A 26,714-nucleotide genomic window follows, 5' to 3' on the forward strand; every position below is an offset into this window, starting at 1 on the left:
AGAAGAAGAGAAGGAAAAACAAAAATAGTGAGTAACCACAACACGGTGGAGAAAATCTACTAGGCGAGATAGGATTCACAGGTCTCTCTTGGCCAAGCGCAGTCGCACAAAAGCTCCGGGAGCGGGAGCAACAGAGAACTTATGTGAGGGGAACTCTCCACTGGGCGCATGCCTTTGGCCGTGGGAAAATCGAGAGCTTTTCAGTGCCACCGTGCCGTGTAAGGACACCAGGAATTTCTAGGTTCTGTCAGATTAGAGTTTGCATTCGGCGGTAGTGCGTCAACCGGGTCGTGTTTTCCGTAGCGACGTTCTTCAAAGCGAGTGGAACAATTTCCAAACAACACAGAGGAGTATTGTGTGTGTGGTGAGAAAAGAAAACATTTCCTACCATTGCTAGAGCCTACATGTGACGTATTGTCGTCAGGAGTGGAACCACAAGTGTATTTCGTTGATCTGATGCTTCATGAGCTTTTGTGAACCCAAGTGGTCCCAGTTGGTAATGCTGAAGTGCATCAATGATTGATTGTGCTTTTGGCTTGGTGTAATTTTTCACACCGCCTTTGGCAGTTTGGCAGTATTCCTAATCCACAAGCGGCGACCGTGAAAACGGGGGGAAACGTGAATTTGAGGCGCAAGTGTTTGTTGACAGCGTTTAGTGTTCTGCAGATTGCAGTGTGATTTCCAGAATTGATTTGTTATAAGTGGGGGACGGAGGAAGATGGATGTTTGGTGCATCAAAGCAGAAGGGCCACACACTGCAGCAAACGAAAAAGGATAAATCATTGAGTCGAAGTACTTCGTTGGATGTTTTGTATGAGGGGATTGTTGGATGCTGAAAAGATGATGATTTCCCCGTTCGTTGTTTCATGCAGAGGTGATGATAATGATTCATGAATAAAGTGCTTGGGAGTTTGTGAAGAACAACAGCGCATATGAAACGAAAGTGAAGTCCTTGACATAGGAAGTTATACAAAAAATAAAAATGCGTCAGGTGAAATAAACCATGAGAAATAATTAATTCAAGGACGTTGCGGCAAATTGGAATGCAGACTAAGCATCATCAATAAGCTGATATTATCAGTTTTGAAAACAAAAATTTGATGTGGTTGATCGAGTAAATAGGTGAACTTGTGGATCGTACAAGTGCAAGGCGAGTAAAGGATTATCGGTGAAGAAGACAAAGTTGGAATGAATATTTTAATTGGATCGACACCAGGCTACGGATTACACGTTCACTTTGTTGCATAATCCGTTGCATCTACCATAGTCATCAGTGCAGCAGTGAGTGAGTGAAGGAAGTGAAGCGACGGAAGGATTCATCGTTAGTGAGCAATATATATGTACATAGCAAGAGAAGATTTCAAGCTGAGCAAAAAAGACACCCAGTGTCGTCCTATGAAATTCAAATTAATCATAGCCCTATAATAAGTGGAATATTATCTCTACATTCAAACGCATAGCCGATTCTACGACGATAATCTACTCTTCAATGTTGGATGTTTGTGCTGCTGTTCATCAAGCAAAAGTTTATTAGATTCTAGGTAATTATAACGATTATTTATTTATTCATACGTTTAGATATTTACACAATTATATGTCAATGCCATGCATTGACTCTTTGCTGAAGTTGTAGAATTGTGTGTCAGTAAGCGTGAAAAGTTGGGTGTATTTAAAGGCGGGATAAATTATTAATCTTTCGATTTCCGACGGTATTTTGTTTCTTCTAAATCATTCTTGAGACCAACGTCAATGTGCAAAATCTTGGAGGCATACCTTGCATATTTGCGATAATATCGATACCATGAGAAAATTATTTTATATTGTTTTATATTGTAAAATTTTTACCTGACTGGTATCAAACCTAGAAGTGTGGCGATCTCGACAAGGGCGAAAAGCCACCATAATAAAGCAAATAATAATAACAATACTATCTACCATAAAAAATGTAACAATCTAACATTCAAGACACGAAACAATTATCTATCTAACCATTTCTATGGATAACGAAGTCAAATTGATGATTTATGTAAGGGCGTTGCCAGGTTTTCCATAGGAAGGGAGGTGTGGTCAACAGATCTTATAAATTCATCTACTGATTTCACGCCGTAAAAATATAGTTATCACACTCTTGGGATGTTTATTCTGTAGTTTTGCATGAAACACATCGCTTATCGTTTATCCTTCACTCACGTGGCTCAGTTTGATTTATCGATTGAATAACCGGTTCAGTTAACGATTTTGACAATTCCCAGCTCTTAACCTTTTAGTAATGGTTGAATTAGCTAGTTAGTGGTGCGAGATCAACCAATTACCATACTCGAATGTTGTGCAACATACAAGGCATTAAAAACTTCAGCCTTTTTTTAAGGGATGGCCCCACAATTTCTCTAGTTTCAAGAATTCCTCAAAATGTTTCTGGAAGGATATTTCTAGGGAGTTTTACAAGAATTTCCTCAGCATTTACCTAGGAATTCCTGTAAGCCAATCTCCAGGAAATTTCTAAGGTGTTTTTTTTTCTTTCAGATATTCCTTTAAAGACTCGTCTAGGAGTTATTCCATTAATTCCTCATAGTTTTACATCAAAACAATGGATTCCGAGAAGAAAATAAAGTAATATATGAATAACTCACAAAATAACTTAAACCATCTAAAACCACCTCCGGTTTTAGAGGAAATTGCGATTGAATCACTGTAGTTACTAACGAAGGAGTTCTTGGCAAATTACTGAAAAAAAAAAAATGAATTAACGTCCCAACTAGAGGCTTACAACAAAAATATGATAAAATTTTATCAGAATATGATATGCATATCATATTGTGATATAATTTTGTTAGACTCCGTTGTCCATAGAGCATTATATAACAGAACTATAACATAATGTGTTTTATTTCCCTTTAAGATATTTTTTTGTTCAACAACTTCATAACAAAATAAATAGATAGTTATGCATTTCAATAATATACACTATTATCGTATATCGAACAGTATTATAATTTTGATACTTTGTATCAAACATTATAACTTGGTTTGATATGTTTTTGATAGAATTAAAACACATTTTTTTATGTTTATGTTACTATTCATACACTTTTTGTTAAAATTTTAGTTATTTTAACAACATCCGGCATCAAGTTTGTAACAACCTATGTTTGAAAAAAAACTTATAACATAATAACATATGCTGATATAATTTTGTTATGTACCTTTAGTCGGGGTATTCCTATCATACCCTTAATAGGATTACTTGTTTCATTCCTGTAAATGTAAAAAAATATACCGAGAAAAATCGAGATATAATACCAAAATTCCGAGAGAATTTGAAAATTTTCCACTGTTTTCATTGTGGAACAGACTTTTTGTAACATCATCAAACAAAAGTAAAAAAAATACGATTTGAACTTCACTGGCTCTGGTACAAAATTTTACTATCAAAAATGATTCCTGTGTCGAAAATTTCCAGATCGATATTATGGAAAATTTTGTATGATGTTAAGAGAATTGCACCAGATGTTTAAATGATGACAATTATTTTTAAAATATATTACAGTAATTTAACTAAATATGCAATTTATGTTCACATTCGTTATTTTTTATGGAGAAATATTCTATGGAGATATTGCTTAAATTTTCAGGTTTCCTTCTATGAGCCCAAGTGTGAAACTTAAAGTTTTTGAATGTCTTTCACTATGGATCTTGGTTTTGGGGAATCAGTAATTTTCCACATATTTCAACATATTTTAACACCTAAAAACTCCATCAATCGACAATACTTAAGTTAAACTACGCTTGAATTTTTACAAGTTGCATTAATATTGGTATCGTAAAACGACGTAGCTTTGATAGTTTTGGGGAAGAAAATCTGATTATTGTAACGATAAATTTTAGACGCACCTACAATAATTCATATTATCGAAAGTCTATTTTAGGTTTAATTGGATTATTGAATTAGAGAATGATTACAAAGAGCATGGATTAGTTTTGATGAAATGAAGCACAAAATGTATTGAAAAAACACCTACAAACGAGTGGTAACAAATAAAATTAACTACGTTATAACTCTATAATAACTTATATAATATTATATATCTTTATTGATATCGATTGATTCTCCTTTCGACATTAAATTAAACTGGTAGAGAATCGACTGTATGGTTGAATTGTGTCTTCATATCTTACCCACTGAGGAAGACATAATTCCCGCGTCGAAACGGCCAAAAAACATATTTGAATTAACTCAAATAAATCAAATGCTTTTGGATTTTAATTCAGAACAGACTTGAATAAATAACCGTCCACAAAAGTAACGCTATAGGGGAAGGGGAAAAGTAGGCTCAAACGTTAGGACTCACACAAAAATTTGAAGTTTTTCAAGCAAAAGCTTTACGAACGGAGGGAGGGAGTCGAAAATTGTGAGTAATAAATGGATGATGTCTATTAACTATAACTCGGTTTTATACGCCTCATTTCATTTTCACGAAACTGAGGCTTCTTTTCCACGTAAATATGACTACATACCATAAACATCCGGAAAAAAATGAAGCCGCGCTTTTTTTTTTCAATTTCAGATGAAAAAACAATCAATAGAAATTACAAAAACATCGAAAATCTGTGTGAGTGAAAACGCCACGTTGATAGCCTTCCCACATCTTTACTCTTCCACAATACAGTTGTTGTGGAAGCGATGTAGGTACGATAGGCAAACAGTTTCAACACTAAATAAATCGCACTCTCTCTTCCCGTGTGTGTAGTTAACATGAGATGGATGGATATGGGTTATGAAGGGGGTCCACGTGGTCTGTAGGGATTTGAATTCTAAACTTGTAACCAACTCAGTATTAGGTCACCAAGTGGCTCGATAGCTTAGTTGGTAAAGCGCTCGTCTAGCATACAAGAGTCCTGGGTTCGAATCCCAGCCGAGTCATGGATTTTTTTCATAATTTCACCCATAATTTGTCCTTCTTTACCACGCGTAATGAGTTAATTAATTTAAGTACTATGCGGATTGGATTACCGAACAGCTCAATATAAGCGTCAATTTATCGAAAATCTGGTTTTTAAATTGAAATTTTGGGTCCGATAAGCAAGCCTCAGCGTAAATGAAGTCCATGTTTTTCTATTGTGCTTATTACGAAAACGAAATATCACTGCTGAGCGATCTTTTTAAGCTAAGCAAGTGGTGGAATTCTCTTTGGAAATATTTCTGCTATGCAGTGGAAGTTTTTTCTACGGAAGGGGCATTTTGCCCGGGTTGGTTTGAAGCGTCAAAATTTAGACCGTTTACAAAAAAAAATATCTCGTACCGTTTTAAAAAGCTACCTGTTGCATGCAGAACAGACCAACTTAAAAACAAAAAAATGATATAAAAACCTTCTAAATTTGCATTTGCTACAGCGATAGAGCAGTTCTTCTTTAATGTGGGAGCGTATTATACCTTTTTATCTAACATTTAGGACTTTTTTTACAATCATGGTTGCAATTTGTAGAAACGCTTTTAGTTAATAGATTTGAGGCTTCATTCAAGTTTTATTACAACTAAGCTGTCAAGGATAACGACGAATTCTTTGAAAATTCATCAAATAGTAATCGTAGAAAATATTGCTTCCTAAAACTTCAACAATTTTTAAAATTGGAATATGACGCTTCAAATGTTATCAATTTCAACGAAAATAATATGGCATTCAGTATCATACTAATGCTCTTTAGTTTTGCATTCATTTTGCTTAACAGTGTCCAGCCATTTCGCCGAACCGAACAAAACGAACAAGAAAATCAAATTGCCTCAACGCTGAATGTGGCTCAATAAATAATTAATTTGTTGATTTATATGATAAGACGAAACGTCATTCTTGTCACTATATAAGAGCTCTAAAAGAACGTTGAAATTTACTTCTTTTAAATATAGGCTATTCTTTCGAGTTATACTGGTTTCATCACTATCGGCAATAATTTAGCTTATATTTCTATTGGTTATTTTGCCTTTTTTTAACTTTGGCAGTTCTACGTAGTTATAGTGATATAACGATTATTTGCATTATACTAGCTTAAATATTCATAAGAGATTTTTCCTTCTTTTGCTCATAGGCTATTCTTTTAGGAATGAAGTGTTTTTCATAGTTATTAAAAAATATTGTTTAGCACTCGTGTGAAATTAGGTGAGATGTCATTCTCCTTCAAGATTAAGATAGCAACATGTGAACTGAACTCTGTACTATTGTTTGCGTATAGCGAATCGATGAACACTTACGTAAAAGAAGCTCACTCTTTCTTCTTTGTGAAAAGAAGAAGCCAAAACTTGTGGTTGTTAGAATCATGAAACATTTTATTTAGTATAATTCGAAGGAACGAAGCAACCCGATCCAGCAAAAGTACGAATAAGTCATAAACCGATGCGAAAACCTCTGCTGGCAGATGTTACTGCTAGCAGAGAAGTTGCCAACATGTAGGATGTTCTTATTGCAGCAGTAAGCGTTTCACTAAAAAGCTAATTAAATTACTTGAATACCAACGATGATTTATTTATTTGAAAATAAGCTGAATCAGTTCTTTGAAATTCATTACAAATGCATGCTGACTGTAGTTCACTTTGGTTTTCAATTTCGGCCAAATGGCATTCGGCCAAATGGCGTTCAGCCAAACGGCGTTCGGCAAAATGGCGTTCGACCAAATGGCGTTCGGCCAAATGACGTTCGGCCAAATGAGCCGGAACCATTTACCACACTTAAATGAAGCCCGAGTATTGACATATGATCAAATTAGTACCCAATCCAAAGATATGAAAAATTAAATATATGGGCCGTTCCTGCAAGTTTCCCCCAAGCAACTTTTTCAAACTCTAGGAAATATTCTTAGAATTTTCTATTTTACTTTATTTGTAAGGTTTGCAGTCTAAGCAATTGTTTAGCTGAATCACTCTGTATTTTTTGGGGAAATTCCTACAAGGGAGTTCGTAGTAACTTTTTATTAATGCCAGGTACCTCGAGGAAAAAAATAAAAATGCCTGGAAACAATCAGCTGGAGCTTTAGGCGTTTAATGTGGTTTATTGTAATACACAAAATTTCAATTCTGAATTAACCTGTAAGATTTTAAGGAATTGATTCAGATTCAGTGACCCCAAATTACATGAGAACATTACTACCCATAAAAGCATAACTGTCCCATATGGATTTTCGAACCAACACCTTTTTTCATCGCAACATGTATGGTTTAATGTATATTTTACAATGCATATCAAAATGTACATACTTTGTTTGAAAAAATTGTGGAAAAATATGAGCTTGGTGCAGTCCCATATTGAAAAATAAAGGCATAGCAGTCTCTATATGAGCTTTCAACCCAAATAGCAACTGCAAAACGTGACTTGTGTTCAAGTTTATATTTTCTGCTGATCAATAGAAGCAAACTGAGTTATTTGTGCGGTAAAACAAATTAAATATGACGTGCAGAAATGTACTAAAACATTATGAAATTTTATATGAGAAAACAAATTTCAAACTTTGAGCGCCATTTTTTCAATGCCTACTTTTTCCATATGGGACAGTTATGCCTTTATGGGCAGAGTAGCGCAATCAGGATTTGGCTCTAGGGAGGGGTGAACGTAAAGGTCATTTGTTTTCGGGAAAGTAAAACGGGGCTTGAGCAGAAAAATTTAAAAAGATTCCTAGATTATCGTAAACGTAACACTATATGCAAATCTAAGCTTTTCTCGTCCACCTCAGGTATAGATTTTTGAATAAACTTACACCACTACTGAAAAGGAATTTGTTTTTTGAAGTTTCCCGAAATATGTTCGTGGGTGGTTGTAACCAAATGCTATATTTCCATACAAAATGCTCAAGTTTTGAGATCTGTATACCAGCTTCTGGTAATACGAATTTGTATGACCTTAAGTTCGGTTTATTGTGAATTCAAATTTGGATTTTTGCAGTTTTTGTTTTTCGAAAATTTAGCCTAGCTTCATTTGTATGCACGCATATACATTAGCATTTTCAGATTGTTTACAGTGATTTTTCAGCTTTTGATCGGAACTACCATCACCATTATCCGGAAGTCATAAAGTTCTGCTAAATGCTGAGCCGACTAAAAGTATTTTGAAACATCGGATTTTGAATCAATCAGCTGTTTAAACGGTCTCGATTTTCACACATATTTGCATGTATGTTTGACAATCTTCTCGTCCAAAACCGGTGCAAACCAAGAAAAACAAGAAAATTTCGTTTTCCTAACTCCTTGAAGTTTTTCAAATTAGAAAGTTACAAGTATTTAACCGTTATACTGCCCCGGTGTTTGTGGATTGTAGAGTTGAATTGGTAAAATGTAGCGTAGAGAGTTTGATTATGCGCTGCATTTTTTGACAAGACATTAAACTTGTTATTCAATCAATCCAATCAATTTAGTCCATAAGGTCCATAATTGTGGTTGAAACTTCAAGTGGGGAATAAAAACACTTTTCAAGTAACCTATTCTTGATTGCGGAGGCCTATATGATTACACACACTATGCACTATGGGCGATCAGGTGGCCAATAATCGAAAAAATGACTTGTTCTGATAAGTTTTTCTTGTACATCATTCTGTAGTAAACACTTCTATTAAGGTATTCGTGGAATATCAGGACAAGATCTTTTATATTTTAATTAATACAGTATGTCAAAGTGAGAGTTTTTAAGAAAAATGAAGAATTCAGTGCATACACTAGGTATTTATTGAATAAAATATACTGCATAATCGTAGTATTTTATACAGATCTTTATGCACTGTCCGAAAGCTTATGCAAACAGCTATCTAAGAAAAATAAAATGAAATAAAAATTCGTACTTTAGGTCGGAAAAATGCGGGGAGTGCACAGAAAAAACATATTTTTGATTTTATATCGAAACTTTACACATCCCATACTTTTTTGTCCCAAGTTGTCCCAGGCTGAAATTTGATTCCAAGGGTACTTTGAGATGTTAACTAAAGGATCGTGAAGAATTTAGCTTGCACTTTTTTAATATAGGGCGTTTTAAATTTTTACAGTATTTTTAACCATTTCCTATTAAAAAAGCTAAAAAATAATTCAGAGAATAACTGAATATCGCTAAATCATGTATATCATCATCTCTATGTAAGTTCTAACATTTATAATGGTTTGCACAACGTTAATCGCATAAATGGCTTATATACATAATTAATAACAAAACTTATTATTTCGCCATAGGCCCTATTCAAAAGTTAGTCTCAAAAACTTGTTTTTGAAAATAAAACATCAAATTTGTATCATAATACTCGTAAATACGACATGAGATGGAAAAAATATTTTTGGCCGCTACTCTGTATGGAAACTGCCCATAGTACTATGTAGACATTGATTATGCAATAGACAGTTTCACAAAAAAACAAAATGTCTGGGATTCAACCAGTCACCCCCTAGTCCTAGTTGCAATACTAAAACAAACTACCATGCAAATTTTCATCCAATTTAGAGAAGAATAGGAGGTGCCTCAAGTCGAATTTGTGTTTTTTGGCTATATTAAACATTCAAAAAATTCTAGCGAGAATTTAGAAAAACGAAAATGAAAATAAATACCACTAGTTGAACGTATTATTAGTACTTTACAACTTTTGAGAACACTGTATGCCGATTAGAGATGGTTTTGACCTCATAAAATTGATTTCTGTTCATTGAAGTACCTGTAAAACATACATTTCTCTACAGTTTTTGTTCTACAAGATTCTTAACCTCATGCCTAATCATAAAAGTTCAACCGTAGTATCATTCCTTTGTAATTTCTGAACATTAATGTAGTACATCATTTTTGTATCCGAATTACAGATAGATTGTAAAAAATCGTCGGAAATACGACATTGCTTTTTCAATGATGGATGATGATTGAAGAAAACAGCTATCAAATGTCTTCAACGCAGTCGTGTTTCAAACAACATTCGCATTTGATGCCAAGCAATTACTTATGTGATATAGCCCCGAGGTCAAGCTTCTCGACTACTAATCTTGAGGATCAGAGTTTGATTACGGGAGGTCATTTAGAGCGTTGTTTTTTGCCATGGACCAACAATTTTCATCACGATTCATTGTTCAAAAGTGCATCTTGTGTCTGAGTCTTAATCAATAGGACTCACAAAAATCTTCCACTCCTAAGTGAATGAAGAGAAATGCTCAAGTAGTGATTTGCGCCTCTAGTCCTTTTTCTATGCTGCATATAATAAACATTGGTTTCACTCGAAAAAAAAAGAAACATAATTGAACTCCGATCATCTAGATCAGTAGTCGAGAAGCTTGATCTCGGGGCTAAATCACATAAGTAATTGCTTGGCATCAAATGCGAATGTTGTTTGAAACACGACTGCGTTGATGACATTTGATAGCTGTTTTCTTCAATCATCATCCATCATTGAAAAAGCAAAGCTACTATGTTCAATTTTGTAACATGTCAGCAATTGCGCCATTTAGCAGCCGCTCTAAATGCAGGGGAATGAGGAATGTTATATTTCCGACGATTTTTTACAATTAATCTGTAATTCGGATTCAAAAATGATGTACTACAATAATGTTCAGAAATGACAAAAGAATGATACTACGGTTGAACTTTTATGATTGAGCATGAGGTTAAGAATCTTGTAGAACAAAAACTGTAGAGAAATGTATGTTTTACAGGTACTTTAATGCACAGAAATCAATTTTATGAGGTCAAAACCATCTCTAATCGGCATACAGTGTTCTCAAAAGTTGTAAAGTACTAATAATATGTTCAACTAGTGGTATTTAATTTGATTTTCGTTTTTCCAAATTCTCGTTAGAATTTTTTGAATGTAAAAAATAGCCAAAAACACAATTTCGACATGAGGCACCTGCTAATTTTCCCCAAATTGTATGAAAATTTGTCTGGTAATTTGTTTTAGTATTGCAACTAGGACTAGGGGGTGACTGGTTGAATCCCAGAAATTTTGATTTTTGTGAAACTGTCTATTATGCAATTATGCGATCATGTACCAACCTTAAAAAAAAACCAGAGATTATGTTCATAAAATTTACATTTTTGTTAACATATTTTATCGTTTTAAATTCTTATCATATATGGAAAAAAAAACTTATAAATTTATGATGACGCGAAAAAGTTACACGTCTTCTCAGTGAGAATCGAACTCACGACTCCCCGATCTCTAGTTGGGGCGCGTTACCACTACGCCATGAGAGGACTCATGAACACAGAAGTTAACCTGAATTCGATTTCAGCTCAATAATCACGTGGTCCTTTATCGCAAAGTGCACCTCTTTCGGAAGAATTAGATCCCCATCCAAACACAACGCTTTCTATATATATCCAATGCCTAGCCCGAGAGCGCATTGTTTTTTAGGTATAGGAATAGCACACTACACTAGCCAGCAACTGCGCTGACTGAGGTTTCTATTGTGTGGGCTTCCAATGGGTCGCGACGTTCTCAAACGACCGGTTACGGAACATGAGTCCGTTGCTCGATAAATACTTGTTTTTAATTATGAATCAGTTGCTGGCTAGTGTAGTGTGCTATTCCTATACCTAAAAAACAATGCGCTCTCGGGCTAGGCATTGGATATATATAGAAAGCGTTGTGTTTGGATGGGCATCTAATTCTTCCGAAAGAGGTGCACTTTGCGATAAAGGACCACGTGATTATTGAGCTGAATTCGAATTCAGGTTAACTTCTGCGTTCATGAGTCCTCTCATGGCGTAGTAGTAACGCGCCCCAACTAGAGATCGGGGAGTCGTGAGTTCGATTCTCACTGAGAAGACGTGTAACTTTTTCGCAAATCTTTCAACAATGCTGTTATATGTCAAGATTTTGGAAAAATAAAAATGTTTATAGCAGCCTCCCATGCGAAATATCGCAACAGCAAATATTGCCAACCGATAGTAATTTGAATAAGGTCACCGGGAAAAACATTTTTCTATGACTTTTTTCACCAGGAACAATGATATAAGCAATATTCAATTGCCAAGTCACGCAATATTCATGACATTTAAGGTGAAGATGAATCGAAGCCAAACCTCGAATTTTCAAGAGCACAAATCTGGAGAACCAAACATCCGTTTAAGCTGAAAATGTAATCGATTGCTCACTAGCTGGTGATGACCAATCGATTAAGTTATCAGCTCAAACGGGTGTTCCGTTCTCCAGATTTGTGCTTTTGAAAATATGAAGTTTGGCTTCGATTCATCTTCACCTTAACAGCCCTGCTATTCAATACACTTCACTCGTATATTCCGGAATCTGTTTGATTTTTCCACAAAAAAATCTTTTCTTTTCGGTACGGTGTCTAAAACATTAAAAATGGGGGTGAGATTGGGTCATGCAAGAACGATTTGGAATGAAATCACAAGTCTACATTTTAGTCGATTTACGGTTCCGTGTATATTTATTTATTTACAGACATCTCTCCCTTACTTGATATTCCGTACCGTGATGCATCATTACCCGGACACTTAAGTAACGCCGAAAGTTCAAACGCTGTTTTAAATATGTTTCCATCACATCTAGTATAAGTTTTATTGTTTTCTACACAGGTATACTCCCAAACTTTGTACCATGAACAACAATTGTAGTAAAATATACATTTATAACATGTAAAACGGTAATTTAATGAAGCATGTCATGTTCTTAAATCCGGACACATGCATCAAAATGCCGGACGCTTTTGAATCGAAATCCGGACAGATGCGTTTTGCGTTGAAAATATAGATGAAAAACAATAAAAGGCACTTTACTCTAACGGTAAATCTCCAATATAATAAAATAACAAGCATAAATATACTAATCAATATATGAAAGGCCAAAAATTTGAATAAAATTACAATTGTTTAATCTGCACTCCCTGCCAACAACCTGCATTTGATGTTCACAGAAAAGATCCTCAATATTAACATTTTTCTTGCGTAAACCCGTTCTCCGCCGACAAATAGTATTCTTAGTTTTATAATTATACAGTTTCACATCAATTCACATCAAAACATTTTCCAAACGCACTAAATATTAGGTTTTTACGATATGTCCGGGTTAACGATCACTAGCCTACAAATCCGGACAGCGTTTGAGGCATCCTGTTTTCTCATTACAAATGATTATTTGCACAAATTGTACTCACTCTTTGCTGCACACACTTGAAAACTATTATTCCACACACTTCACAGATACGCAAAGCACTAAAATTGTATAATTTTGTAACTTCGTTTTAACTCGAAAGTGGCAGACGTTCTGGCCAAAACTTTCACTTTGAGATTTGGTTATCTGGAGGAATGACGCTCAACTTGTGTCGTCTATTTGTTTTTATTTTTAATATTTCGTTACAAAGGATTACTAGATGATATAATGAATTATCATGAACAGACATATTTAAAGCTACGAATAAAAATTTTAAACCTATATATACCATTTGATTTCATATTAAATTTAATAATTACAATCAGAGTGTCCGGATATTGGTACCGTCCGGATTTTGATTCATCACGGTATCTCTATATCGAGTTAGAGAATCATGTACCTATGCATGGGTTCATGTCACCATGGAAACCATTGAATTCGGCACCGCTCAAGTCAAATTAGTGAACTCGTGCATCGGTCCATAGTAAAAGTTGGTTTTCATGGCTAACTCGATGGTCCCTTGTTCTGTAAGTCGATACTTACCTAACTCGATGGTTCCTTCAATATCGAGTTATGGAGAGTTGACTGTATTTATTGTGAAACAATCATCGAACTACATGGTCTACATGATCTATCTAATCTAAAGTTATTCTAACCCAGCTAAGCCTGTAAAATTTACAACGAGATGGGAGGTACAAATATCCTCTAGTTCTCAACGGTCTTACGATGGCATAAATTCCAATTGTTCCTAAAATCTTAGACGAATCTATCTTTTAATAATTTAGCTTCATTAATGATTTTTATGGTTTCGTCTTATATACAATGGTTCCATTCTTAAAATTTGAAAACGATCTTCGTATGGACGCAGCTCATATCTTTTGACCCAAGGAAGAAATCTTAAAGCAAACCTCACAAATTTCAATTCAATTCTGATTATCTAATTATTGCTATGCGGGCTCCATACTATTGAATTGCTGTCCTACACAGAGCGGACAAGCGAGTAATAGTAGCTCTCAAACACCACAGATCGTGGAATTCATAAACGCAATTGTTTGGAGGTAATGACTATGGAACGTTAACTTTTTATCCAGAATTACATCTAAATCCTTAATTTCAGATACTCTTGTCAGTAGCTGATTGTTAATACAATAGGGACATTCAATGTCATTTTTTTTACGACTAAAACTTATCACATAACATTTAGAAACACTAACAATAGAAGATTTCGATTACACCATGCAGTAAACAAGTCAATCAATCGTTGAAGCTCGAGACAATCATCAGTAGAACAAATATGGAGGTACAATTTCAAATCATCAACGTAGACTAGCTTACAGCCTTGCGGAAGCAATATCGTCGTTGAAAAATACAGTAAATAATAATGATCCTAAATTACTGCCTTGTGGAACTCCCGAAGTGTTACAAAACATAAACATTCTGTGTCTCCAATTTTTACAGACAGCTTACGGTTGTACGAGTAGGATCGAAGCCAAAGAACAATATCGTATGGAACGCCTAGACGACTAAGTTTTGCTAGAAGAATTCGATGATCTATTCTGTCAAACGCTGCTTTATGGTCGATGTACACTGCGTCGATTTGCGCCCCTCCGTCCATTCCGGTCATGCAAAGCGAAGTAAACTCAAGCAAGTTCGCCCAGGGAAAAAGCAACGCTGCTCTGTAGCAATGTACGGTTGCATCTTTCGAAACAACCCATCTCCATCAAAATCTCGAACAGCTTAGAAGCCGCGCACAGTGAAGTTATACATCTGTAGTTGACAATATGTTTCTTGTCACCCTTTCTAAAAACTGGAAACATATACGAGCGTTTCCAGCATTCAGAGAATCTACCACACCGCAAAAAAAGATTTATCATTATACGTAATGGCTGGCACAGAGCTCCAGCGCATTTTTCCAAGATTACCGATGGAATACCGTCTGGACCAGATACAGATGAAGACTTCATTCCACAAAGAGCTTCGAAGACATCATTATCGGTGAATTGTACAGCACTATGAAATAATTTGTTCAGGAATATCGCGTAAAGCAGTTTCAATTTGTTGATCCGTTGCAGCATCTGCATTGAATACACTAGAGAAATGGTCGACGAAGAGGTTACATTTTGCTTCGGTTGAGTTGGCAGTAGTTTCTCCAAGAAACATATTAGTTGGCAGACCATGCTCACTACGCTTCTCGTTTATGAATTTCCAGAATGATTTAGGATTCTGTTTTAGCTCCGACTGCTTCCTTTCCACATATTTAGAGTACAGAAAACGATTATGGCGGCGTTAGCGGTTGCTAGCAGACACAAAACAGTGCTTCGTATATTCATTGCGTTCTCTGGAATATGCTTTCAGAGTTTTATATCCTGCAAATAAAGAATAAAATAATAAAATAATATGCGCATGCACGTTTCAAGCGACATAAGTAGGCACTAAGCCAAGGTGGTTTGCAACGTGGTTGGATAACAGGGATGTTTTGCTCAAACATAGAGGTCAATGTTTGATTGAAGAAGCTAACAGCCAAGTCAATATTTTTCATGCTTTCTAGTTGGGTCCAGTCGATATTCTCGTAAGCGACATTAAGAGAAGCAATATCCGCTTTGTTGAAGTTTTACCGATTAACCTCAGCTGCATCCACAAACTTACACGGCAACGAAATTTTCAATGCAGCTTCAAGTGCTGGATGATAAAGATCGACATACCTACATACGAAACTAGTTCTTCAAATACTGAACAGTGTGTACTAGCATCTTCATGAATAAATAGTAAATCCAGTGTACGATCACGAACGTTTGTAACAGTGTTCAACTGTCGCATATTATTGAAGAACATTCCATCGACGAATTTCGAGCTGGCAGTATTGAAAGAACTTTTTTCGGCATCCAAGATAACAACGCCAGTGGGAGCCCTTTTACAACAAAGATGAGGCTGATTGTAGTCTTCTAACAGTACATAAACATCGCCGTACCGCATGGCTGAAGTGACTGCATTAACGGCAGATAAGTAACGGTCGATTGTTGAAACATCGCTAGACATATCCGGAGCAAGGTATGCTACACCGATCCACAATCTCCAATTAGAGCACTGTAAAGTAAACCACAAATGATCCAGGTCAACTGTAACTATAGGGGAAACATCGGAGATCAGCCGGTTCGACACAGCAATCAGAACTCCTTCACTTCTGGATTTACCCGTGCTGTCACGCTGTAATGGTTTCCAAAAAACTGTGCAGAATGAAATTGATCGTTAAGCCAAGTTTCAGTCAGCAGTATAACATCATGCTCTGCCTCACCCATTGCGGTAAGAATATCGTTGGCTTTGCTACGTAGACTCCTGACTTCTGATAATAAGCGGAGAGATTCTTCCGGAGCATCAGCATGACTTATGCAGCATCAAGTCTAGCTTCGGCAAGACATATACTGTCCATCAAATTACCTGACGGAACAGGAGTGTCGACTGCTTCTATTATTCCTGTACAGTTGCCTTCATCCTGAAGACCAGTATCACCAACAAGCACTGACAAAGCAGGGTTATCAACTGCTACTGAACATCCGGCAGAATGGCAGCTTTCGCCAAAGGGATTTCGTGAAACTTTTCCGGATCCAGGGAGAGGGTCGTCATGATCGGGCAATCGGCAAGTCATATCAGTCTGTGAATCGTATTGACTTAAAACGGGCGCAGCCTCTTGCCTAGCTTCGGTGATGCATATACCATTCTCAAAGTTACCTATATTCTTTTATTACTAAGATGTGTTAATTATTTCTAAATACAAAATCACTGAAACATTGAACAAGTCTACTTGAAGATTCCGTGCATTGAATAATAATGCAACGCATTTTAACAAGTTCTCAAACCAGCAACTGTTTTTCGTGCGCAGCAACATCGTAAAATTTTATAAAATGGATTTTTTTGTTTTCAAATTAAATTGTTTATTAGTGTTTACATATTATGGAAACATCTCACGGAAGTACAATTGAATTGGATCGCTGAAATACCGAGATAATGACAACTGTATGAAATATGAAATAAATAAATAAATAAATGTATTGATTGTGGAATGTCGCACCAAAATTGAACTTTTTGAGAAGGTTTAAAATAATCACTATTTCAGTACACCTTTGGAGCAACTGAATAGGCTTCATGGCAATAAAGATGAGGCTTTGAAGAGAATTTGAAGTAAAAAATAATAAGAAAATTTATGTAAACTTAACGATACATGCTGGGTTTACATATGTTTTATCATAGCTCTTATTTATTTTTATATAATCGTACTTTTAACTGGGTTTATCATACTTGTGATACATCTTAGATGTTTTTTCGTCTTGTTTCCATCGTATTTCGTCAATATTTTTCAATTGTGAATAGTGTTGCAATTGATAGTTATTCAATTAATAATTCGTACATATCCCCCTTTGACCCATTCTCACCCCCAACGACGGTATCGCATTATTTCTGTCCGGCCACTGCACTATGCTTAATATGGTGAGTGAAGAAACTCGTTATCTCTTCCGGTTTGTGAGTTATTGTTGGTTGGTTGGTTTGACTTTATTAACGAGATTTTTAGCCCTGGGCTAGTTCATCTCGGGACCAACGGCTTTACTTCCCTTCCGAAGGAAGTCGTCACTACACCTTTTTACGTCATAAGTGACTATGTCGGGGATGGGATTCGATCCCAGGTCCTCGGCGTGAGAGGCGAGTGTTCTAACCACTACACCAGGTCCGTCCCCTGAGTTATTGTTGTTTATCCCACAAAAACATGCCTATTTTGATTAAGAATATCTCAGATTGAGGCAAGCATAATCTTCTGACGGCATTCAAAAGACAAAATAAAATTGTATATTTTACCAAAAAAATATAGTTGTGTTATTCTTGAAACTCAAATAAAATTCCTTGAAAAACAAAAAGAGGCAGACAAAATGAATTGATTCTGTTTGCATTAAGTTTGTATTTTCTTAAGTTCTAAGAGTCGTTCACAATCATAGTAGGCATGTTTTTGTGTGAAAACTACAATAACTCCTGAATGGATGAAAATAGCAAGTTCCTTCACTCATCAAATTTAGCATTTTTCAAAGCTCTTAAAGTATTTTTAAGCCTACTTTGAAGAGATTTATAAATTGAAAAATCTAGAGCCAGAAAATTGGTTTCGTTTGGACCACCCTATATCACCGTAGGAAAAAAGCTCTAAATCGATCAATCTAAGAGACACACATTTTTTTTGCAAAGTTGCTTGAAATTGAATGGTTTACAACTTTGCTGAAACATGTTTACTATAATTTTTACAAATAAGAAAGTTAGTAACACCATTTCTGTGAAATAGTGGACCAACCTGATTTTTAATAACATCAAATAAAGGGCCTAACAACATTGTAGAAGACCGTCTTTGTCTAATGTTTCATTCTAAAGCTCAAAATGCATCTTTCCGCGTAAAACTGCTTTCTGGACCATAGAGCCATAACATGTTATGATGAAATTCCAGCTAAAATTAAGCTGAAATCAACGGTTTAGGGGGTATTTAAAAAGCGAACGAAATTGGCAATACTGTACCATGGACTATTTTTTTTTATTATTGGCGATGGTCCCAAATCTGGGGAATAGCTCTTGAAATGAGTTACGCAGTCTGTTTCGCCCTATTTCCCTTCAATAACTGGAGGTTCATAAGATTATTATAGGGGCACAGATAGCTTTAGCGGTAAACGCGCAGCTCTTTAGCAAAACCAAGCCAAAAATCGTGGCCCCACTAGTCGAAGATCTTTTCATAAAGGAAATTTTCTCGACTTTCCAGGAAATAAAATATCTTCTTGCCTGCCACACGATACACGCATGTAAAAATGGTAAATTGGTAAAGAGAGCTCTCACGTAAAAACTGTGGAAGTGCTCATAAGAACACTAAGCTGAGAAGCAGGCTTTGTCCCAGTTGGTACGTAATGCCAGAAAAAAGAAAAAGGTTCATGATATTTCGCGTGAATGTTTCTCGTAAGTACACGAATTTGAAAAAGTCCATTCAACTAATCACTTTAGTTGTCACTAATGGAAGTGCCTACATTACGGTAAAAGCAACAAGTTAATTTATTTTGCATCTAATGTGGCTAGGTTTTTTGTCAGATTGTAATGTAAGGGTATGGGACACCCATAGAATAAGTTAGCATTTGCTTATTCAAGACAAGTGCCTCTATCTTAATCAGCGGAGCATTATTTCCGTATATTTTTCCTGTAGAAAATTTCAGATGAGCATATGCATTTGTTATCCTGCGACCTTCTTTATGTATGTTTTAGTGCCATTTTACTATGTCCGCTTTTTTACCCCGGCATCATCTATGATGTAAATTGACATAATTCGAACATTCACTTTGTGCGCATGACTGCTATGAGGATTTCAATAGAAAAACCTCTGTGAATGCATTTGTTTATGAGTTGTCCTCCCATGCACTCTTCATACACTTCACTCGCATACCCACATCACAATAATTGATGATCAAATTCCAAGGGACGAGGCGAGGCTCCGCCATTTGAAATTAAAATGACAGAGGTAATTTAGTTCTAAATCATGGATTATGCACGTTCAGTAGCGTTCGATGACATCTTTCCTCTTTATGGCGATGGCCCATTTATTTGAGGAAGATTTTGATTAGGTAAATTAAATTTCCATCCAGTATAGTGCTTGCAGAACGAGTGGTTGTTTGATGTGGGCTTTGATTTTCTGTGAGCGATATGCGCTAGCGTATGATAATCAAATTTGACCAATAAATTATTTATATTCTATTAATTGTCACGCATTCGGTATATTGTACAAAGCAGTTCTTTTATGTTGCGTTGAATTCGGTGACCGCGTTTGGATTGGATGACACGTACTCTTAGTCCCTTATTCAATCAATCATCAGCTGGTCCAACATTTGGTGCGTCCATCAGTCTGTGGTGTGCGGCTTAGCGATGATTGACGGGTGGAAATTCACACTTTACCGTATGGGTCAAGTCACTCCTGGACGAAGATTAACGCTGTGCACGGGACGAATATTTTAGTTGGAAATAATCGGCTTAAACGGCACAGAAGAACCACTGCTGATGTGATGACCTCAATAGAGAAAAATATGTCTCTTCAGCTCATAACAGCGTTAGCGCACAGGAAACCTCGAAAATAAAATATTGTGTGGTGCTCATAATATCAGCTCGCTTCTACCTGTATTTAATAAAGAATTCATTTCTTATATTTAGATGTTCTGTGTTAGACAACACTATCATCCTAATTTGGTAAACCAAATTTAAGATTCTATAAACATTTTGTTAACAACATATTACATTTCATTTGCCATAGCAGATCAGATTTTTTACAGGTGAGTAGATTTCATCTGCTTATAAGAGAAAAAAAAACACGTTTTCAATTTACTTAACCTAACTTAACCTAAATATATATAACGCATTAATTATTGTATTTGACATTTCTTCCAATGTTTCAACATTGTATTTTATATGTAAGTCATTGGTACTATACAAGGGAGGAAGCTTCAGAATCATTTTCAAAATTTTATTTTGAATCCTTTGCAGAGCTTTCTTCCTGGTATTACAACAGCTAGTCCATATTGGTACAGCATACAACATGGCTGGCCTGAAAATTTGTTTGAATATCAAAAGCTTGTTCTTAAGACAAAGTTTTGATTTTCTATTAATAAGGTGATAGAGACATTGTACATATTTATTACATTTGGCTTGAATGCCTTCAATGTGATTTTTGAATGTTAAATTCTTATCCAGCATGAACCCTAGATACTTAACTTCACCTGACCAATTTATTGGAACCCCTCTCAACGCGACAACATGCCTACTTGAAGGTTTCAAATAAAGAGCTTTTGGTTTATGTGGGAATATTATTAGTTGAGCTTTGGAAGCATTAAGAGAAATCTTCCATTTTTGCAAGTATGAAGAAAAAATATCCAAACTTTTTTGCAATCGACTTCAGACGACACGTAGGCTTCGTCCTTTGGCGGAGAGGCCTGTGTCATCCGCAAACAAAAATTTTTGACATCTCTGAGGTAACTCAGGTATGTCAGCTGTGAAAATATTGTATAAAAAATGCTGCCTTGAGGAACACTAGCTCTTACAGAAAGTCTTTCAGACCTCGAGTTCTGATAATTAACCTGAAGTGTACTATTTGACAGATAACTTTGAATTATTCTAACAATGTATGTTGGAAAATTAAAGTTTTTCAATTTTACGATCATACCTTCATGCCAAACACTGCCGAATGCTTTTTCTATGTCTAGATGAGCAAGACCAGTAGAATAGCCTTCAGATTTGTTGGAACGGATCAAATTTGTTACACGTAAAAGTTGAGGAGTGGTCGAATGTCCATGGCGGTATCCGAACTGTTCATTGGCAAAAATTGAATTTTCGTTGATGTGGGCCATCATTCTGTTCAAAATGACCTTTTCAAAAAGTTTACTGATGGAAGAATGCAAACTGACTGGACGAAGCTTCTGGCTATCGTAGAATATAAATCAGATCTGATACACTTGAATATAGAATTGATCAGACCTGAATCACTTTAATTTAATATGATTCCGTCCCTAATCACTTCAACTTCCAAATACCTAAGGCTTTCTGAACAGCATGGGTCACAAGCTAGAACTAGTTTAAAATACTTAATTTTGCATGCTCACTAGCGCCACCTAGCGGCAAAATCTCGAACCAATTTGTTTGTCTTCCGGATGTCCTTGGCCTTCTGAACAACTTTGCCGAAAACTCGAACTTTCTATCTCTTGTGGATCACAAGCTAGAACTTATTTGAAATACTCAATTTTACATGCTCACTACCGCCACCTAGCGGCAAAATCGCGAACTAAACCATTTGTCTTCCGGATGTCCTTGATCTTCTGAACAACTTTGCTGAAGACCCGAACTTTCTATCTCTTGTTAATCACAAGCTAGAACTAGTTTAAAATGCTCAATTTTACAGACTCACTACCGCCACCTAGCGGCAAAATTGTGAACCAAACTGCTTGTCTTCCGGATGTCCTTGATCTTCTGAACAACTTTGCTGAAGACCCGAAATTTCTCTCTTGTGAATCACAAGCTAGAACTAGTTTAAAATGCTCAATTTTACATGCTCACTACCGCCACCTAGCGGGAAAATCGCGAACCAAACTTCTTGTCTTCCGGATGTCCATGACCTACTGAACAACTTTGCCGAAGACCCGAACTTTCTATCTCTTGTGAATCACGAGCTAGAACTAGTTTAAAATGCTCAATTTTACATGCTTACTACCGCCACCTAGCGGCAAAATCACGAACCAAACTTCTTGTCTTCCGGATTTCCATGACCTTCTGAACAACTTTGCCGAGGACCCGAGCTTTCTATCTCTTGTGAATCATATGGTTAACTAGTTTAAAATGCTAAATTTTACATGCTCTCTACCGCCACCTAGTGGCAAAATCGCGAACTAAACTATTTGCCTTCCGGATGTCCTTGATCCCCTGAACAACTTTGCTGAAGACCGCTTTTTTGCAAGTCGTAAGGATCTCGAGATATAGCAATGTGAATTTACCTGTTTTGAGGTGACTAAACTTTTCAGGGTGATTCAATATTCAGCTGAGTGTTGCAATATTTATTTTAGTGAGTCCGTATTTATGACGGGCAGTGTATAACGAAATCATCCGGAGGCTTTGCATGTGCAACATTTCACTTATAAGATGTCGCGAAAAGGCCTTCTTCGTACAAAAGTGGATATATTATATTATGTGATGGATAATAGCATACAATGCGAGTGTTTAAATTTTGTACTGAACTAATTTGTGATCTTATGCGACTCAATTTATGATAACAAATGTTGACTTGACAGCTGCTACGGATTGATTCGACTTCCTTTGTAAGAGTGTACGGGACGAAACAAAATGTACAAATGGACTCAGAAAAATGCGTTTTATGCGATATCTGACGATTTTATCCACCGTGTTATGTGGGTTTGATATTATTGGTATGAATCAACGAGCTATTGCGTTAACTTTCATGCAATTTCTGGTTGTCTGGGTTAGTCCTAAATTAAAATTTTACGCGCTTTCAAACTGCATAGCAAGTTTTTGAGCTTTTTTGCAATTAGTTAGTAAATTTTTTTTCCTCTTTCAATTCAAGAATGGAATTTTTTTGTCAAGTTTTGTTTGTAAAGAAATGTTAACGTCAAGATTACTATCGATATTGGACAAAACATTTGCAACTTTTTCGATTTCCCATTCAAAATGGTCAAATTTTGAGGGTTAAATCTGAGTTATTTATGGACCGATTGGAATGAAATTTGCACAGTGCTTTAGAAATAAAATGAATTTAAACACATATGTTTGAGTAAATTATTCCAACCACGAGTTTAAAAGCTTTTTGATTTTTATAATTGACATAGCTAAACAAATTGGACGATCAGCTTAATGGTGTCTTCAGCAAAGTTGTAGATTTTAACGAAATAAACAAGTTTTCTGAAAACAGTTTTTGTGTAGGGCTTTTAAATTTTCAGATATATAGTATTTCATTTTTTGTCAAAAATGACACTTTACTAAAATTGTTATAACTTTTAAACTAGTGATTGGGAAAAATATATGTTAAAATTCAAGTTATGCCTGATCTTCTGTGAAGATTTGATTTAAATCGCTCCATAAATAACTGAGTTTTAGCTTACCATAGTTGATCATTTTGTATAGAAAATCGAAAAAGTTGCAAATGTTTTGTCCAATAACACAGCGTAACAAAAATGATATTTTTGCGTGTCTTAAGGATCAAATTTTGTGTCTTTAGTTTTTTTTCTATCTTTATTAACGAGATTTTTAACCCTGGGCAGTTCAACGGCTTTACTTCCCTTCCGAAGGAAGTCGTCACTATAACTCTTACGTTATAAATGCAAAATAAGAATTGACCATTCATTTCAGATACAAATTGGTTCAAATTGTATAAATACATTTAGATTAAATCGATTACTTCAACATGTTTGCAGTCTGCACACAAAGTTTTTCGTTTGTCTTATATGGCATTTTACAATACTTTTCTGAATCATCAAAAATTAACTTTCTAGCATCGAAAATATTCTAAACATTGTTGGTAAGTATTGTTATACACAAGAAGTTTGAATTCTGTGGCAAATTAGGCAAACAAATCGCCACACAAGCTGGCAAACTTGCATGTAAGTTGGCTGAAAATTTTGCATTTTGAACAGCCATTATCTCAAAAACTAGACGTGCCATGACATTTTTGTAAACGGCAATGGATGCAGCAATCTTCAATCAAGTAAATAGCAGCATTTTGATGCTTGAGACAAAAACGTGTTCCGCGGTGTAATGTATGTTTCATATGATTGTGTTACTTTTCCCCGATTGTCGGTTCCCCGAATGCCAGTTCCCCGAATGACCCGTTTCCCCGAAAAGTGGAGCAGTTCAAATAGGTGCTGGAATAGTTTTCAGTGGCTAGGTGGTGAATAGAAAGAACGATAAGCAATCAAAAGTAGGAGGTATTTGATCATTTTCGGGGTTATACACATGTTGCCAAAAATGTTGAGGACGGTAAAACTCGTAAGAACCGCCAACCAAATAAAGAAGGCTGCATATTAGATGACCAGTACGTTCACCACCCTGAAATGTATAAATATATGACAATTATGAGTTCCAAAAACTTTTCGGGGAAGTAGGTTATTCGAGGAAACGGGGTGTTCGGGGAAATGGCATTCGGGGAACTGGCGTTCGGGGAACTGGCGTTCGGGGAAACGACATTCGGGGAACCGACATTCGGGGAAAAGTAGCACAACCGTTTCATATATATTCCAGTCGGCACGCAAATAATTGAAAGTGGAGCTGATAAGATTGGGAATCGCTTCATGGGTTATTTGGAGTGTAACAGAAACATGCACAGAATCAAAATCAGCATGAGTAACTAATTGGCTACAAAGATGACTAGAGTCGGTTAAGACCAAATCAATCGTAACTGGATTTCTTGATAAGGAAAAACAAGTAGGGCTATAAGGGTATTAAATTGGGAAATATCCTGAAGAGCACTCGTCAAATAAAATTCTATCGTTGAAATTACTTTGCACTTTGTATTATTCCATGAGCGATGTTTGGAATTTATGTCACCAATAACAAAAAAATTAGACTTAAAGAACAAGTTTACATTTAAAGATTAAAAGATTGTAAAAACACTATCGTGCTACGAATATTCTTTTAAAATTCTTCATTTTCCATATAAACCTTCGTTATCTTTGGGCCGACTTCAAATCACCACACACGGTGTGCTGGAACACACATATTATCGAACTTGCATGAACCTCCGATCTTTTTTCACTAAAAGTTAGCCTTTATAGTCGAGAAAAGCTTGCGGAATATTAAAAAATCTTTCATCGGCAAAAAATTGAAAAAAGTCGATTTTTGTATTTTTACCCTTCTCCCATATATGAGTTCATAGGAGAATATTAGAGTTACACTAATTTTGATGCATTGCAATAGCTCAAAGACTTATTTGATATACCTTGATCACGAATCGATTACAAGACGTTTCAAATTTAGCATAATTTCTACCTACATTCACACAAGGTGACCAGCCCATGGTGGTATGCCGTTTATTAACGACATCGCATTTTTACATAAATTTATTAAGGTAAACATACTACAACTCATCAAGTTTCAATCATTGTTTCCTATTCTACAGAATAATTGAAATCATTGGAGTTCGTTATTGAACATGAAGCTTTTTTAAGATAACAGACAATTGTATAATTACATGCAACCATTAAAATAAACCGCCATACAATTATATAGGGCAATGTACTGTTTAAATTGTGTATGGTGTGTTCACATCTAGCAGGTCTTGTTATTCACATTTGTTTTGATTGAAAGATGGAGGAAGATTCTATGTAAACCTGTATACGGTATGTCTACATCCAAAACAAGAACGCATACAAATATTGTAAAATATCGTTACATATACAGGGTTTATACACAAAATGTAAGATGTGAAAATAAAAAAAAAACTATGATAGTCTTATATTTCTTGTATGAGTAACAATATTATATAATACTTGTAAAGTTGTCATGCAGATTTAAATGGAAATCTTGCAGCCGCTGGTTGGGTGCGTTTGCTAAAACCTCACATCATTAACGTATCCCTAGTTACATTCATATACTTAAAACTAAATACATACAATCAAACGGGGTAACTTTGATAGTGTTTTTTTAGAGAAAATCTAAATATTTTATTTTTTATTTGTAAAACAAGCACTGGTTTGTTAGTTATCGATTGCACATGAAAGATTGCATAACGGTTCGATTTTAATGAATCTATAGTTTTTCATATAATCGAAAGTCAGTTTTTGGTAATGGGGTAACATTGATAATGAGTAGATAAGCACATGAAAATCCAAAACAAACTATTGTTTGACATCATCACAGTTTGAATTGGATTGGAGAATGTTAACCTTCCAGTCGTCGCGCGGTTTGCCACCGTCAGAACGAAGAGCGAGGTTTTTCCACCAGTGTTGTACAGAATACAACAGCGCGACGACTGAAGTGTTAAAAGAGAAACTGGATTAGATTTTATCAATTGAAGTACAGAATTTATTGAACAAGAAACATCATTAAAACGG

At 35.6% G+C, this 26,714-nt stretch overlaps 1 protein-coding gene and 1 non-coding gene across 3 annotated transcripts in view; both read left to right on the forward strand.

The window, feature by feature from the left end:
- The first annotated feature begins 240 nt into the window (after positions 1 to 240).
- Positions 241 to 26,714, forward strand: part of LOC5569646 (zwei Ig domain protein zig-8) — a 761,269-nt gene continuing 734,795 nt past the window's right edge. For both annotated transcript variants that reach the window (XM_001658620.2, XM_021854888.1), the window contains exon 1: positions 241 to 1,541. The gene's annotated coding sequence lies outside the window, so the exon portion shown is untranslated. The remainder of the gene's footprint in view (positions 1,542 to 26,714) is intronic.
- On the forward strand, positions 4,850 to 4,921 carry Trnaa-agc. Its single transcript has one exon. It is a non-coding gene; the product is annotated as a tRNA-Ala (tRNA).

This window comes from Aedes aegypti, chromosome 3 (assembly GCF_002204515.2).
Source record: "Aedes aegypti strain LVP_AGWG chromosome 3, AaegL5.0 Primary Assembly, whole genome shotgun sequence".
Classification (NCBI taxonomy): Eukaryota; Metazoa; Arthropoda; class Insecta; order Diptera; family Culicidae; genus Aedes; species Aedes aegypti.